General features: G+C 41.4%; 1 pseudogene; it reads right to left on the bottom strand.

Moving 5' to 3' along the window:
- Positions 1–597: 597 nt before the first annotated feature.
- Positions 598–1,283, bottom strand: LOC107544034 (histone-arginine methyltransferase METTL23 pseudogene; annotated as a pseudogene).
- Between the last annotated feature and the right edge of the window lie 14,250 nt (positions 1,284–15,533).

Raw genomic sequence — 15,533 nt, 5'->3', positions numbered from 1 at the left:
CAGTGTCCGCTGGCTGCGCCCAGCCTTCAGCTCCCTGGCTCAGGGAGCCTGGTGCGGGGCCCAGGAGGCCGGGGACTGGCTCCGTACCCGAGAAGGCTGCCGTCAGGACCGTGGGGCTTTGCCACACACTCAGGCCGAGGAAAGTCTCTTCACACTCCGCGGATCCCTCTAGGAGGCAGCCCAGCCTCCTAAGTTCTGAGGATGCCCTGACTTCTGTTCTAAAGGAATTTCAGCGCCTGAGACACCTTGGTCGCTGGCCATTTGACAGCTGTTTTATGTACCCAGCTCCTGCTCTTCCTGGGAGGATGCTGCTGCTCCTCATGGTCCGAGCAGGGAAACATGGTAGAATCTGCTTCAGAAACATGAAAATTAAGCACGAGCTTTTCTTTTTCATGGGAATATACTCTTTTAGAAAATATGAAACGTTTATGGCATGCAGCATTTACACATTTCCCCAGAGTGCAAACATTTCTTTTTCATTTATTTACCTATTTTTGCCACTTGCAATTCAAATCAGCAGTAGATCCCATATATATGATCAATTTTGGGGAGGAAATTTTTTTTCCTTTTCTTAATAGTTGCTTTAATTTTTTGTTTTCATGGCTCTGTAACCCATGAACATTGTCTAGGTGACCCGTCACAGTCTTAAGGCCAACAGATCCATTGCTTGTGCTCTCAAACTGAAGCGTTCAGCTTTAGGTACCATTCAGAGACTGTCCTTTGCAAGGGAGATGACCAGCATTTCAACAGCATGTCTCCCTGGAAGGGCAGATTCTGCTATAACTTCCTTGTCTGCATCAAAAGACGCCAGAGGGATGTGGAACATTTCATACCCCACCTGTAGAGCAAAGCTTCAAGGGGCCAGCCAGCACTTCCTACCTGGTATCAGTAGCCCACAAAGGGACTTTGGGATCCTTCTGCATCAAAAAGTACACTGTCTTCAAGTTAAAATGTCTTCAAAATCTTCTGGTTCAAAGAACACATCAGATGCAAGACTAATGTCTCGTGGTGGCAAAGCCAGAAGGTCCAGAGATAGGTGACCCCACCCTAGTCCTACAGCAGGCACCTGTGGCAGGTTATCCGTGTGGCAGCTCTGCTGAGAGTCCCAGACAGTGCGGCAGCCCTGAACTGCCTGACAGCATTGCCCCAGCACCACATTTTTCAGCTAGAGTTTCTGGAAGGCTCGCTCCAGCTCCAGCCTCTAAGATGGCCTTGCCGGGTGGAGATCTTCCTCGAAACCGCAGGTGCTGGGCCAGGACCACAGCACAGGGCCGAGCGTACATGCCACACTGGAGATGCAGGACCTGTGGGACGCAGACTTCCCCGGTGGGGTGGCGCCACGTGGCCCCGCAGCAAGAAGGCGGAAAGCACCCTCGGGCGACTGAGTGGCAGCAAGGGGGTGGGGTGGCAGACCTGAAGCCAGGCAGCTGAGACGCAGAACAGGTGGCCAGCGGCAATTATTCGGAAATGGATCGTGAAAGTAGTTGAGCAGGAAATGAACGAAGTAGGAGGTGACTAGATCCATAACAAAGTAATTATTCCCTGTATAAAAAAGTTTATCAAGGAATTCTTTTAAAAGTCAAGCTGATTGTACGCCATGATCATTGATTTATTTGATACAGATGAAAAATGGGTGCTATTTAAAGTGAAAATTTAGGTACTAGGGGTGGATGGAGATCAATTCCAAGGGTAAGGAAGAGAAAGAGATTGCTGCTTGCCAGAATTTCAGTTTGCACACGCTCCCCCTCCAGCCTCCAGAGCTAAATGCCCAGACTTTTGAGGGATAGAATTACAAATTGATAGGACAAGCTCACCAGAGGCTTTGCAAGGGGGCTGTGGATTCTCCCTGGAAAGCACTTACCCTGCAGAAAAAGGCATCGCACCAAGACACTGAATGAGAGAGAAAGTCATCTGAGTAGAAGAGTGACCGCCCCTCAGCTTTATCTTCGGCACAAGCATCCCATCTCTGACTAATGGGCGAGCCCCACGCAGACCAGAGCAGCCACAAGAGAGACCTGTTGACCTGAAGGCCTTGTAAGCCATTGGGACACAAATAGCACACCTGTAGAGATGCCTCTAACATAGCAAAGCACGAAGAGGGACAGGCACCTTGTGAGCTCAAGTGCTCCTGGGGTGGTGCTCACTTGAACAGTGGGGATCCCTGTTGGCAAGGTCAGTCCTGTGAGAGATGGGAGAACAGCACCACAGCTTGTCAGAGATGGCGGTGCGCTATAGGAGTGTTCTTGTTTGTGAGGTACCACTGGGGATCTCCACAAATATTTGATTGGGATTTTGTAGGACGCTGAAGATTTTGGATTATCTGTCAAAGACCAGAACCAGTGAAATGTGAGTTATAACTTTTGTTTTTAACCCATTCTTTCATGAAGCTCAGGAATATTGATTTTAAGTAGAAATCTATATTTTGGGTAAATATAGATTTGACCTGGCTTGATAGTTCTGTGGGTTCACAACACTGTTACTGACTTGCAAGCATTTTAGACGACCCTCCTAGTGGGGAAGAGATTCCTGGTTTTAGCCTTAGTAACTGTCAGATTGACTTAGGTCTTTAGGGGACGTGGACTGAAGGTTATGTTTTTGTCAATAGGAACTGATTTAAAACAACTCTAATGCACCCCTATGCTCATAGCAGCCCAATTTACAATAGCTAAGATCTGGAAACAGCCCAAGTGCCCATCAGTAGATGAGTGGATAAAAAAGCTGTGGCACATTTACACCATGGAGTACTATGCAGCTGTAAAAAGGAAGGATCTCGTACCCTTTGGGACAGCATGGAGGGAATTGGAAAGTATTATGTTAAATGAAATAAGACAGTCAGAGAAAGACATGTACCACATGATCTTACTCATATGTGGAATCTAATGAACAAAATAAACTGATGAACAAAATAGATCCAGAGACATAGAAGCATGGAGAAGACTGAGGGATCTCAGAAGGAAGGTGGGGATGGGGGAGTGGGTGGGAAGAGATTAATCAAAGAAGTTATATTCGTATATGCATAACCCATGGACACAGACATTGTTTTGGGGAAGGCCTGGGGGTGGGGCGAATGCAGGGTGGAGGGGATCAATGGGGGGGACATCTGTAGTACTTTCAACAGTAAAGATAAATTTAAAAAATAATAAAACAACTCTAGCCTGTCAGGTGAACAAGCTTAAACCATGGTCAGTATTCTAGGGGCTTTCCTGGAGTGTGTTTGGAAGGTGTTTCTGCATGAGCTAATTGCAACCAACCCCAACCACACTCACCTGGCAGCCGGTCCTCTGGCATCCTTGGTGAAGCCCTTTGTTAATAGATTTCTGCAGTTTATACACAGCGATGTCCTATTTGACCAGAGGTCAGACTCCCAGCACCCTCTGTTCTCTGAATTGCAAACTCATAAATAAGTAAAAAAGGTCCTTGAGTAACCAAAATAGCTCCCCTGTCCCCAGACTAAAGCCATGGGCTTTCCTTCTTAAAGATTTATGAGCTCTCACTTAGGCATTGTTTATTCTTACTTAACCGAGGTCATAATACTTGTGCGTTTTCTGGTTTCCCAGCTTCCCAGCCCAACGTAGATTATGAGTAACAAATTAGGAAAGGGTAAGGGAATATGAGAGGCAGCAAACTGGCAGTAACGAAGCGAGGGTTGTTAGAGAAGGAAGAAGGAGGCAGAAAATTAAGAACGCAGGCCCAGAGCTGTGTGTATTTTATGGAATGCTGCAGTGGTAGCGATTCATAATGATGGCACAGCTACCATGAAGGCCGAGTTATGGTCAGCAGTTGCTTTTTAAAAAGGCAGGGAAGAATTTATTATAGTTTTCAAAATGTACATAAAATGATATAAAAAATAGGTTTGAGCAATCTAGATGAAATGGGCAACCTACCTCCTTCCCAAAGACGATTACTATATTTGAATTCTCAGAGCACTTTATTTGTGCCTTTTTAACGGCATTTGCTGTTTTCATCATTGTATTATAGTCATTTGAGTTCATGCTAAATGCCACTTAACTCACTCGGAAGCTTGAGGAAGCTGGATTCAGCCTCTATCATGCCGTGATGTTTGCGACTTTGATGAGGCAGCCTGCCTCTCTGTGCTTTATTTATAAGACATGGGATTTGGAACAAATGGACTCGGGGTCCATCTAGCTTGTAAATTTTATTCCTCTATGTAGTAAATTATAAGAATTTTATAGCAAGGTGAGGAAGTACAGATGGATCTCAATTTTACACTTTAAGGATACCCGTAGTCACAACCAAATGAATTACACCGGCCGATAGCCTGATTAATGCTCATTCCTCGCAAAGTAAATAAAGGAATTTCTTTTTCAAAGTCATATTTGGCATCTGTTGCTTTTACTTGCTTGGCAACCATTTTCTGTTCTGATATTACTTTGGAAAAAATGCCTTTGCTATTATCCCAGTCTAGGTGGTTCTAGAGAGGGGACCTCGTCCACTGGCTCTAGAATGGTCAAATGACCTGGGCTTGACCCATCGGCATAAGCCACCCCTTAGGGCAGAATGATTGACTCAGTGAAGGACATGTGACCCAAGCTGAGGCAATAAGGGCCAGCTTCAGGCTTTTTACTGAAATTATTCACACACCCAAGAAAGGTGTAGACATAGTACCTTGTTAATGTTTTTTATTTTCTAGGAAAGTAGAGTCCTATAAAAATATAAGTGCATTGAGATATAGCTCCCATTAATTAAATACAAGTCAATATGTCACTATTTAAAACATATTTTTTAATTCTCTGAGTAAGTAAAATTATTTAGTAACACAGATTGATCATAAGTCATCCAAATGAATTCCAGAATTTTTCCGACTTCAGGCATTATTGATGTGATTTTTTGTTGTTGCATGCATTTGTTCCTTGCTAAAAATGCCCAATCTAGGCCATTATTTCAGATAGGAAATGCCATCAAATCCCTCCATTGAATCCTCATCATAATAATTCAATTTCAGGACATTTCCTCACCCCCCGAAGAAATTCCAAGTCCGTTGGCAATCACTGCCTCCTTCCCCCTCCACTAACACCAGCTCACGCCTCACTAACCCCGTCGCTGGCCCCGAGCAACCACTAATTTACCTTCTGCCTCTACTAATTTGCCTAGATTGGACATTTTATATAAATGGACTCTTACAACATGTGAGTTTTTTTGACTTACCTTTTCACTTAGCGTAATGTTTTCGAAGTTCGTCAGTGTTGTAGCAGGCATAGGTACTTCATTCTTTCTTATTGTGGGATAATAGCCCCTTGTATGGTTATGCTACATTTTGTTTTTCCATTCATTGTGGAAGGAATATTTGGCTCTTTCCATTTGGGAGATACTATAAATAATGCTGCTATAAATGTTTGTGTACAAGTTTTTGTGTGGAATTATGATTTCATTTTTCTTGGGCATATACGTAGAAGTGGAGTTTCTGGGTCATATAGACTCAAGAGGTCTTAACTGTGAGCCCTGTTATCTTCTAATTAGTCAAGATGACTTTTCTATCTTCCATATAATTTTTTAAATATATGTTTTTATTGATTTCAGAGAGAGGAAGGGAGAGCGAGAGAGAGAGAGAGAGAGAGAGAGAAAAACATCAATGATGAGTCATTGATCGGCTGCCTCCTGCACGCCCCCTACTGGGGATCAACCCCTCAACCCGGACATGTGCCCTGACCAGGAATCGAACCCCGATCTCCTGGATCCTAGGTCGATGTTATGGCTGAGCCCCGCAGGCCGGGCATAGCTTCCATATAATTTATGTAGAAGGATGCTCTACTGAGGTTTTACCTTCAACTTTGTTCTTGTTTCTATAGGAAATTGAATCAATAGTAATTTTCTCCCTTCTGTACCTCTCTTTACCCAACACACCATCTTTAGAAGATAGCTTTGCCAACTTATTCCTAGATATCTTGTCCCAAGGGAAATGAAAACCAGTTTGTGTTTCAAAGGCAATAAACAAGCCCCAGGTAGGTCCTTTGGGGAAGAGATGGGTGAAGACAGAGGAACTGGGAGGTGGAGGGTTTGGTTTTGGTGATGTTCTGTGAGATATTGGAAATGTATTCTCTAAATGAAGGGAGTGGTCATGTCTATTTATTGGGAAAATTCTGGGGAGCAGTGGGTGAGAGTCCCCTGTGACTGTGGACCGCTGTGACTTGTCTGAAGATAGAGTGAAGGACCAGAGGAAACAGTAGTAAGTGATATTGTAGTAAAAGTGGTGACCACCAAGGTTCAGGCCCATTCCCTGGACTCCTGGAGCTCCGTAAATTCCTAGGGTCCATGAATAATCTTGAAGGTGACAGACTCAGTAACGATCAGAACTGGATTATTCCTGCCAAACCTGGTGGGTGCAGTCATATTGATTTGGGTAAAAAAATATGTGACTTAGGTACTAAAAAGGAATAGTTATATCTGTTTTAAGTTCATAAAGGATGCCAACCCATATATACCAGTCTTTCAAGATATATAAGCCATCATGCTTTTAAACACTATTATTGACTATGTAATTTCTCTTACTTCAAATAAATGATAACGAATAGGGCAATTTCACCGGGCCATAGAGACAATGATTATTAACATAAGGACCATTTGACATTCCGTGATGTGCAGATGTGACAGTTGGCAGCCATAGTCTCGACTTTTTCTCTTATGCCATCGGAAAGCCATTTTTAAAACAGAAAATGGTTATGAAACCTGTTCAATTGTAGACATTTTACAAGTTATGCTGAATTGAGCAGAGCTTAAAATGACTTTTCCTTTTTGAAAGTATTTTGGCCTCCGTGTTTCTTACATGTCTGAATTACGTGAGTGTGTACATAAGCCCTCGCTCGGAGAACATCGTAACCGTTGCTGGTGGTTGCTGGTGTTGATACGTCCTGGAAGGCTTACATATATTGTCTTTTCTGACTTTTACAATGAAAGTTTTAAGTGGATGTTATTTTTATCCTTTTATTGATGAAAAACGGGCTCAGAAGATTAAGAAAGCTCCCCAGGGTCATACAGAGAGTAATTGGTTACGCTGGTTTTTGATCTTGGTCTTTCCACTGTGTTTTGCTTTGAGACCCATTAACAAATTCAAGTTAAACTATTGAGCACCGGCTCTGCTGGGCTCTGGGGTTAGAGTACTAGGGGTGGGGCAACGCAGCTGAGTCCTCTCACATTGTCACTTAAAATTTAATTTAATACTTTCCTCACCTCTCCTGCTTGGCTACTTGTTTCTTCCTTCTCATTTCCCCATTTGTATCCCGTCAGCAACACCACCTTTTTAATAGTGTTCTGACAGTACCCTTCCCGTTCAAGATGTTTTAAGAAAGCAAGTAATGTATGACACAGGGCAAGGGAAGAAAAACTCTAAAGAGGCAGTAAAATTCAGCAGAGCATTCACCAGGCTTCCCGGGAACAGCTGATGTGAACATTGACTACCAGTTTGAGCTTTAAGGCGGTTTATGGAGAACACATTTCGCAGTGTTAAGCACCATGGAGATATATGTACATTTTATGCCACAATCAACCATAACATACCAATAAATCTTCAGGGCAAAGTCTTAATGTAATAAAATAAAGTTTCAGGAACGCAGAATAGCTTCAAGATAGATTTAGCGATTTGAAAATGCAAGAGTCATTTAAGAATTTAATCCCAAATTTAGTCTACTAAATCACATGGATTCATCATTTTTCCATCAAATATGGGAACCAGGAAGAAACTTACTATTTAATTAGATTTTGGCCGAACATATAAACACCCAGGAAAAATCAGATCAGCCAAAAATATGAAAGTGGGACACCAGTTCTTAGCAGGCTGAACTTTCCTCTAAGCCTTATATATACAAAAATTAAAAAACAAATGAAAACAAAAGCCCTCAAATGCCAAAAATAAACCAGAGTGAAACACCATGTAAAGTATTTCTTCCTTCTACCCTAAATGTTTCTGTGGAGTAAGTCAGCCTGAAGGAATTCAAGTTCTGTTTTGATTCTTTCCCCACTTACTACCCCAGGGATCCATGTCTTGCCTGACTCAGCACCGGAGCCTGGAAATAGAGCCGCGTTTGGTGTGTGCACCCCACTGACTGCAGGAAGCGCTGAACTCCAGGCGGAGACCAAACGCACTGGATGCGTCTGCAGAGAAAGACGATTGTGTCTGGACGTGTTGATTTTTGCTGTGCGGGTAATTAAATTTTATTTCCTCTTATTGTATATCAGGAATGAATTAGTATTGTTTCAGAGCAAATGCTTAAAATTCTCATTTTTTAATTGGTTTGTTTTTAATAATTCCCATATTCTGATTTTTTTCATGTCCCCTTTTCATTAGTGGAGACGATAGTTTATAAAGTAACAGAATTGTAAAAACACCTTGGTTTTATTTTGCATTAGTTTAATTCTATATCTAAACATGCAACTGTTCTTCATTATTTTCTTATATGCATTCCCTTGCATGGCTGCTTCCTGAAGTGAAAGAGAAATATATGGGAATCGCCCAAGTCAATCTGAGGAGTTTTAATACATGAGTTTCTCTGCCTGTGGAGAGAGTATCACACTCTTTTATTATTTTATTTTATTTTTTTGGCAGATTTATACAGAAAAATCCTTTGGGTATAGTCGACTAGGGCCAATGTCTATTATGTAACTTTGTTATTTTATTTACCAATACCTTAATATGCCTGAGATTTTGAATATTTTCCCACTGTTGACCTGTTCTAACCATTCCAAGTTAACCTTTAACATGTGCTAGTGTATATTTTTAAAATCATGATGGCCTTAAGAGAATATAGAGTCTGTGATTGTTTTGGAACATTTACTGAGGAGACCATAAGAAAAACATCATTTAAAATTTGGAAGTATTTATTTTAAGAGAAACCTTATAAAAGTATATACTTCTGCATATAAAAATGTGCACGTGTCATAAGTGTATGGCTCAGTCACAAAGTGAACACGCCCACATACACACCTCCCAGGTCAAGAAACACAGCACTGCCAACCCTCCGCAGTCCTCATGTCTCCCCCCAAAACACCTCTTCCCTGCTTCCGAAGATGACACTATTCTGGCTTCTAACTCCAGAATAGTCTCGATTCCTTTAACATTTACCTGCTAGTGTAATAATGTTAGGATCTCGCTGTTTTCAGTCCATATATGCTTGTGGAATCATTCATGTACTTTGTTGAAGTTGTTTACTTGAAGTTTTTATTGTATTCCCTTCTATGGATTTCCACTGGATTATTGAATATTTTTATCATTTTTACTGTTGATGGGACTTTGAATTGTCCAGTTTAGGAATTACAATTAATACTACTATGAACATGCTTGTACATGTCTTCTGATGAACATATGCACCCTTTTCTCTTGGGCATACGCCTGGGGGTGGGACTGTTGCTCCAAAGGGTGGCCTGTGTTCATTCAGCGTCACTGGGCACTGTCAGGCGGGTTTGCCAAACGGCCCCAGTCTACACTGCCACCAGTGAAGGACTAGGGCTGCCGCTTCCTACATTCTCAGTATCTCTGGTATTGTTGGTCTTTCTAAACTTCATCCATTCTGATGTTTGTAGAGTGACATCATATTTTGGGTTTAATTTGCATTTCCTCGATGATTAATGAAGTTTAGCATCTCTCAATATATTTATTGTGTGTTTGGATATCCTCTTATGAAAGGTTCTTTCCAGGGTCTTGCCCGTTTTTCTATTTTCTTGCCTTTTTCCTATGATTTGCAGTTCTTTATGTATTTGAAGTATAAGCCCTTTGCCAATTGCATATGCTACAATTATCTTCTCTACCTTGTGGCTTGCTTATTTACACACTTAACAAAATATGTTATTGAAAAGCAGATGTGAACGTTTATGTAATCGAGCTTTTCTTCTGTGGTTAGTGCTCTGTGTGTCCTACTTAAATAATTTTTGCTGCCCTAAGATCATACCCGTGTTCTCTCATGTCATCTCCTCGAACCTCTGTCCTTGCCTTTTCATCTTCAGCCTATAATCACTTGAGACTGATTTTGCTGTGTGGTATGAGGGCTCTAGTTTCATTATTTTCCATATGAATAGCTAATTCTTCCAGCACCGTGTAAGAGGTCTTTATCCACTGCTCCACAGCACCATCTTTGTCATAAATCAGATTCCTCCAAATGTGTGGATCTGTTGCTAACTTTCTGTTCTGCTCCATTGGCCTATATTTGTCTACTTTTGCACCAGTGAAAATTGTTTTATTGCTATACTCAACAATAAGTCCTGCTGTCCAGTACATATGTTAGAGTGCTCCTTCAGTTTGTTTCTTCTTCAAGATTGTTCAGATATTTTTGGTTATTTAGGTTCATATGCATTTGAGAATCAGATTGACACACAAACATTCTGCTGGGATCTTTATTTGTATTGCTTTGAATCTAAAGACTAGTTCAGGAAGAACTTACAATTGTTTTACAGTCCCATAAATTAATATTAATTTTTTTCTGTTTATTTAATATTCTTTATTCCTTTAAAATAATATTTTATAGTGTTTTGTTTTGTTTTTTTGAGAAGAAGTCTTTGTTATACTTTTGTGGGGAGGTCTTTGCTACATTCATTTCTTAATAGTAGAAGCCTTTTGACTCTACTGTAAATTGTTACTTAAAACTTTTTTCTAATCATTGTGGCTAACTTGTAGAAACAAATTGACTTTTATACTGATTTTGTATCCAGTGCCTGTGCTAAATTTACTTACTAATTCTAAACTTTACTTATAGATTTTATTGAATTATCTACATAAAGAACTATGTCAATCATGTTTTCTTTCATTATTATCTGGAAGGGGCTGCCTAAAATTGCTATAATTTCTTTCTTAAAAGTTTGGTAAATTCACAGGTGAAACATATTTGGATTTGGCATTATCTTTGTATGAACAGTTTTAATAATAATATTAATTTCTTTATTAGATGTAAAAATATCCAAAATTTCTAATTATATTCCATTCAGTTTTTTTAGAAATTTGTTTATAATCTACTTATTTTGGATTTAATTGTTTTCTTTTTCTAGCTTTTTGCATTTATGGCCACCAATTTCTCTTTAAGCACAGATTTTCTGCATCTCACACCTTAGATTGAAAATATTAAAACATTTTTATTGTGATTTCTAATTTGACCCAAGGGTTATTTGGAAGTACATCATTTAATTTCTAAGCATAAGAGAATTTTCTAGCTTATTTTTGTCATTTAAATCTAATGAAATTCATTATGGTATAATGTCAAAAAAATCATTGACACCTGTTTTATGTACTAATGTGTGATTAATTTTAGTAAACGTTCCTATACACTCGAAATCCTGTGTAGTCTTCTGCATTGTTTTGGTGCAGTGTTCTCCACTTGTAAAGCATAGAGGTTTAAGGTGGAAATTTTAATTTACCTGTGGGAGGCAGCTGACCTCACCACTATTCCTCCAACATCACTTTAATTTACTTTTGGGAAAAACTATTTTTTCTGAGGCAAAAATGAAACACTTGATTTGGTTTTAAAATCTACGTCTTTTTAAAGCAAACACCCAATCCTGGTACTTAGAAAAGCTTTTATGGAAATTATATAAATGGGGATATTTACAAGAGAGAGTTGTATTTCACTGGCTATTATAAACTGGGTTTATCAGTTACTGCATCTCTGTTTCTGAGAATTGTGGTTCTTATAGAACAAACATTGAGACAAATATTTTATAATCAAGGCTTTCTGCAGGGTTCTGTTGCTCTTCCTTGGTCAGTGGGCTGTAGGAGACAGGGAGCTGTGTGAATGCTCTACGGAGGCTACATTTTCCTTGGGCCTTGGCGTGTTATTTAAAATGCAATAACTCAGCTTTTGGAAAACCTAGTGACGTTGGACTACGGTGCTCTAATATCTTGATGGAAATGGGAGGCAAAGGCCAGGACCGTGAGTGACACCAATAATAAGACAATGGTTAGGACGGTGTTCTCTTGAAGGGGCTCAATATTGTCTTTTTGTTAGTCCTGTACTGTACTGTGAAATGAGCTCTTGGAAGGTGATCTAAGACAAATAAGAGAAACTACCTTTTTTAAACCTTGGGTATGTTTAGCTGGTAAGGCAGATGCTTGTGACTTCATCGGGGCTGTTGAATATTTTCTTCCTTAAAATAGAACCTTACAAAAAAAATAGAGCCTTAGAGTTTCCTTTTAGGGATCACCCGTTTCCTGTTATCTAGAGGAAGAGTTGATGCAGTGACCTGCCTTCTTCTTATCGAGGGGTGAGCTCGGCCAACATGACGCCCCTTCTCAGAACACAAAAGCTGACAGTAACGGGCACCCATTCGCTTCCAGGAGCGCTGTCTTCGGTTCCACCCACTGCAGGCCGGCTCCTGTCCCTTCTGATTCCTGCCCCCAGGGCGTCATGTGATTCCTGCCTGTTTCCAAACCCATTTCTTTAGCCTTCTTATCAGTTTTCTAAGCTGATAATTTTCTTTCCAAATATATATCTTCATTGTCTATAATCAGTCTCTTCCTCTCAAGCTGTCATTACTGATGAATGCAGAAAAAATTAAATCAGAATGTTCTGGACCCTTCTTGCTTAAAATAATTTGGGGATAGTTCTGTATTTTAGGGGTAAATATGCAAGTGAATTTTAAGCTAAATTCATTTTTAAGGTGGTTTCTTACTTTTCAGGAGATACACCTCTCCCTCCCCCTTTTAAAAGGAGGAAGTGGCTGCAGGGACCAGTTTACATCTTCAGACGGGGGCCAGTGCAGAAGCCTGAGGCCAGGTGCTGTTCCCCTTGCCCTTCGCTCTTTTCTAACTTGTCACGCTGGGCACGGTGACGCTGTACCCACTCGCATCTGGGTCTTTTCAATGGGAGTTTAGTCCTTACCTACCTTCAGTTTGCAAACCTGAAAAAATCTGTAGCCTTCCCTTTCATACCCCAGGCCTCGCCTGGTCCCTGCTTCCCTCCGAGCTTCCCAGACCTCCCGGCACCTGCATGAGAAGGTCCATGGAATTTCTGCATGCTCTGCGCCGGGTGCAGACTAGGACCCCCGCTCAGACCACTCTGCATGGAAACTTCCTTTATCATTCTTAAATTGTTGTCTGGGTGGCACCGTGCTGTTCCAGTGTCACCTTAAATTGGAGAATTTAGTTAGGGACGTGCAATTTTCCCAGGCTGCACTCTCAAAAGTGAGGAGAAAGCACTCATATCTCCTGCACTGAGAGACACCCAACTGGGTATTTTATTACCTCCCTTCCTCCTATCAGGGCTTATTTGAAAAGCCTGATAGTGGTGCTTTATTTCTTCACAGTTGACTCTTGAGTGGCATCTTTCTCTTCTTTCTCTCTATTCTATATTTCTGGAAATTCTGGGCTTCCTATTGAGGGGGAACTTCTCTTACATAATAATATATATTAGGATTATGACTTCCCAGTATTTAACACAATACATTTTCATTTTTATTTCTGCAAAGACCAATGAGGGTTAGTAGGGAAAGGGGGGAGAATATCCTGTGTGTTCCTCCTCCAACAGTGAACTCAAGGAGTTAAGGTTCTGTCATCATGTGTCTCTTCAACCTCAACACTTTTTACATCTAGCCATGTGGAGAGTAAAGAGAGCGTGTGAAAGATCTCCAAGAGACCTAATGGGTGTGTAATGGTGAGGACTGGAATTGGCATTCCTTACTGGCCACATTTGATGCAGATGTGTGGGAGCTGGGACGGGTAGTTTTCTTGTATGTGCAGGAGGAAAATGAAATGAGTTGATGAACATTATTTCCATTGCATCATACGCTACTTCTTCCCACTGCTGTGGGAATTGCTTTTCCTTTTTCTGGTCCTTTTCAGGTCTGAGTTTTGTGGTTTATTTTTGTTCTGCTGCCTAATTTGTAGCATGGGACCCTTAAAGCAACTGATTTGCTAGGTATGTAATTGAGAGTAGTAAAGTGACTGCTAAACGTCAAGAAAAGTAGTTCAAATATATTACTTTCTTAGTATATTTGGGTTTCCAAACACAGAACCTTTGTTGGCAAAAGTGAACAAATGTTAAAACTGATTATACTAGTCTTCCAATAAAAATGGCAGAGTAGGCAAATGTTGCACTTACCTCCTCCCACCACCACATAAAAATGACAACTAAACTGCAGAACAACCATCATTGAGAACAGCCTGAAATGTGGTTAAATGGAAGTCCTATAACAAAAGAGATACAGAAGAAGTCACCTCAAGACTGGTAGAAAGAGTTGAGATACAGAATGGGCTGGTCCCACACCCACATGTGACATTTAAAAATCAAGAGAGATATCTCAGCTTCAGAGGTCTCTCCTTGAGGAGTGAGGAGTCCCAGACCCACACAATGCTCCTGAACCCAGGGTCCTAGTGCCAGAAGTTAAGTCCCCATAACTTCTGGAAGTGAAAAACCAGCAGGGATTGTGGTTGAATGAGACAGAGGGGTGCTGGAGGCCCAGGCATTCCTCTTAAAAGGTCCATGCATGAATTTAATCATTGATGGACTCACTCACTCTCAGCTCCAGTGCTCAGGCAGCAGCTAGAAAGGGCACCAGGGACATAAGAGGAGGAACTGAATTGCCTAGCTTTAGGGTGAGTGCTGGAGGGGCAGCTTTCTGCCAGACAGAAGTGTTGGCAGAGGCCATTGCTCCTTTGTTGAACCCTCCCTCCACAGAGCTTGCAGGCACCATATCTGAGTCTCCATCAACCTAACACTGACTGCTCTGTCCTGGTGACTCCCTCAGACCCTGACCCACTCAACTTCGCAGCCTACCCAAACCCCTTCCAGTGGCTTTTCCATACAAGTAGCCTATCTCGGTTCATGTTACAGTCTTTCCTAAAATTACTCAAAGGTTCACAACCCCCAAACAAGCAGCCTCTGGTCTTGGCATGCCTCATAACTTTTGCTTAGTAGTCACAACCTCACCACTAATGACAGTTAGCCTCAGTTTTTAGTTTAGGGTCTCCCAGGCACCTCCAAGTCCAGCATAAGTGTCAAGCATCTGCAGATCACGTTGTAGCTCATACCAAGGGGCCCCAGAACCAACACGCCTGGTGGCAAGCTTCAGTCCACACCAGAGCAGCACCCAACCACTTCAAAAAATGATACACCCAAGACAGACTTGGCAGGCACCAGAGCCCCACTCAAGGTAATTCTGCTCCATAGGTTCAGCACCTGTACTGCAGCTCTTCCACTGTAGTCACAGCCATTCCTCACAATCAATCAGCCTGTGGGCAAATCCCTCCCACTGATGTGCCAATAAAAATCAAGGCTCAACTGCAACAGGAGGGCACACACAACCCACACAAGGGACACACCTGGAGCACCCTGGTTCAGGTGACCAGGGAGATTGCATTCCTCTGTCCCACAGGACACCTACTACATAGGCCATTCTACCAATACCAGGAGACATAACAGCTCTACATAATACATAGAAACAAACATAGGGCATCAGCCAAATTGAGGAAACAAAGAAACATGTTCCGAATGAAAGAATAGGAGAAATCTCCAGAAAAAGAGCTAAATGGAATGAAGAAAAGCAAACTACCAGATGCAGAGTTCAAAACACTGGTTATAAGGATGCTCAGTGACCTCAGTAAG

The sequence above is a fragment of the Miniopterus natalensis genome, chromosome 6, assembly GCF_054644295.1.
Source record: "Miniopterus natalensis isolate mMinNat1 chromosome 6, mMinNat1.hap1, whole genome shotgun sequence".
Classification (NCBI taxonomy): domain Eukaryota; kingdom Metazoa; phylum Chordata; class Mammalia; order Chiroptera; family Miniopteridae; genus Miniopterus; species Miniopterus natalensis.
Note: the sequence above shows the minus strand (reverse complement) of the source record. Positions and strands in the feature narration are given on the sequence as shown.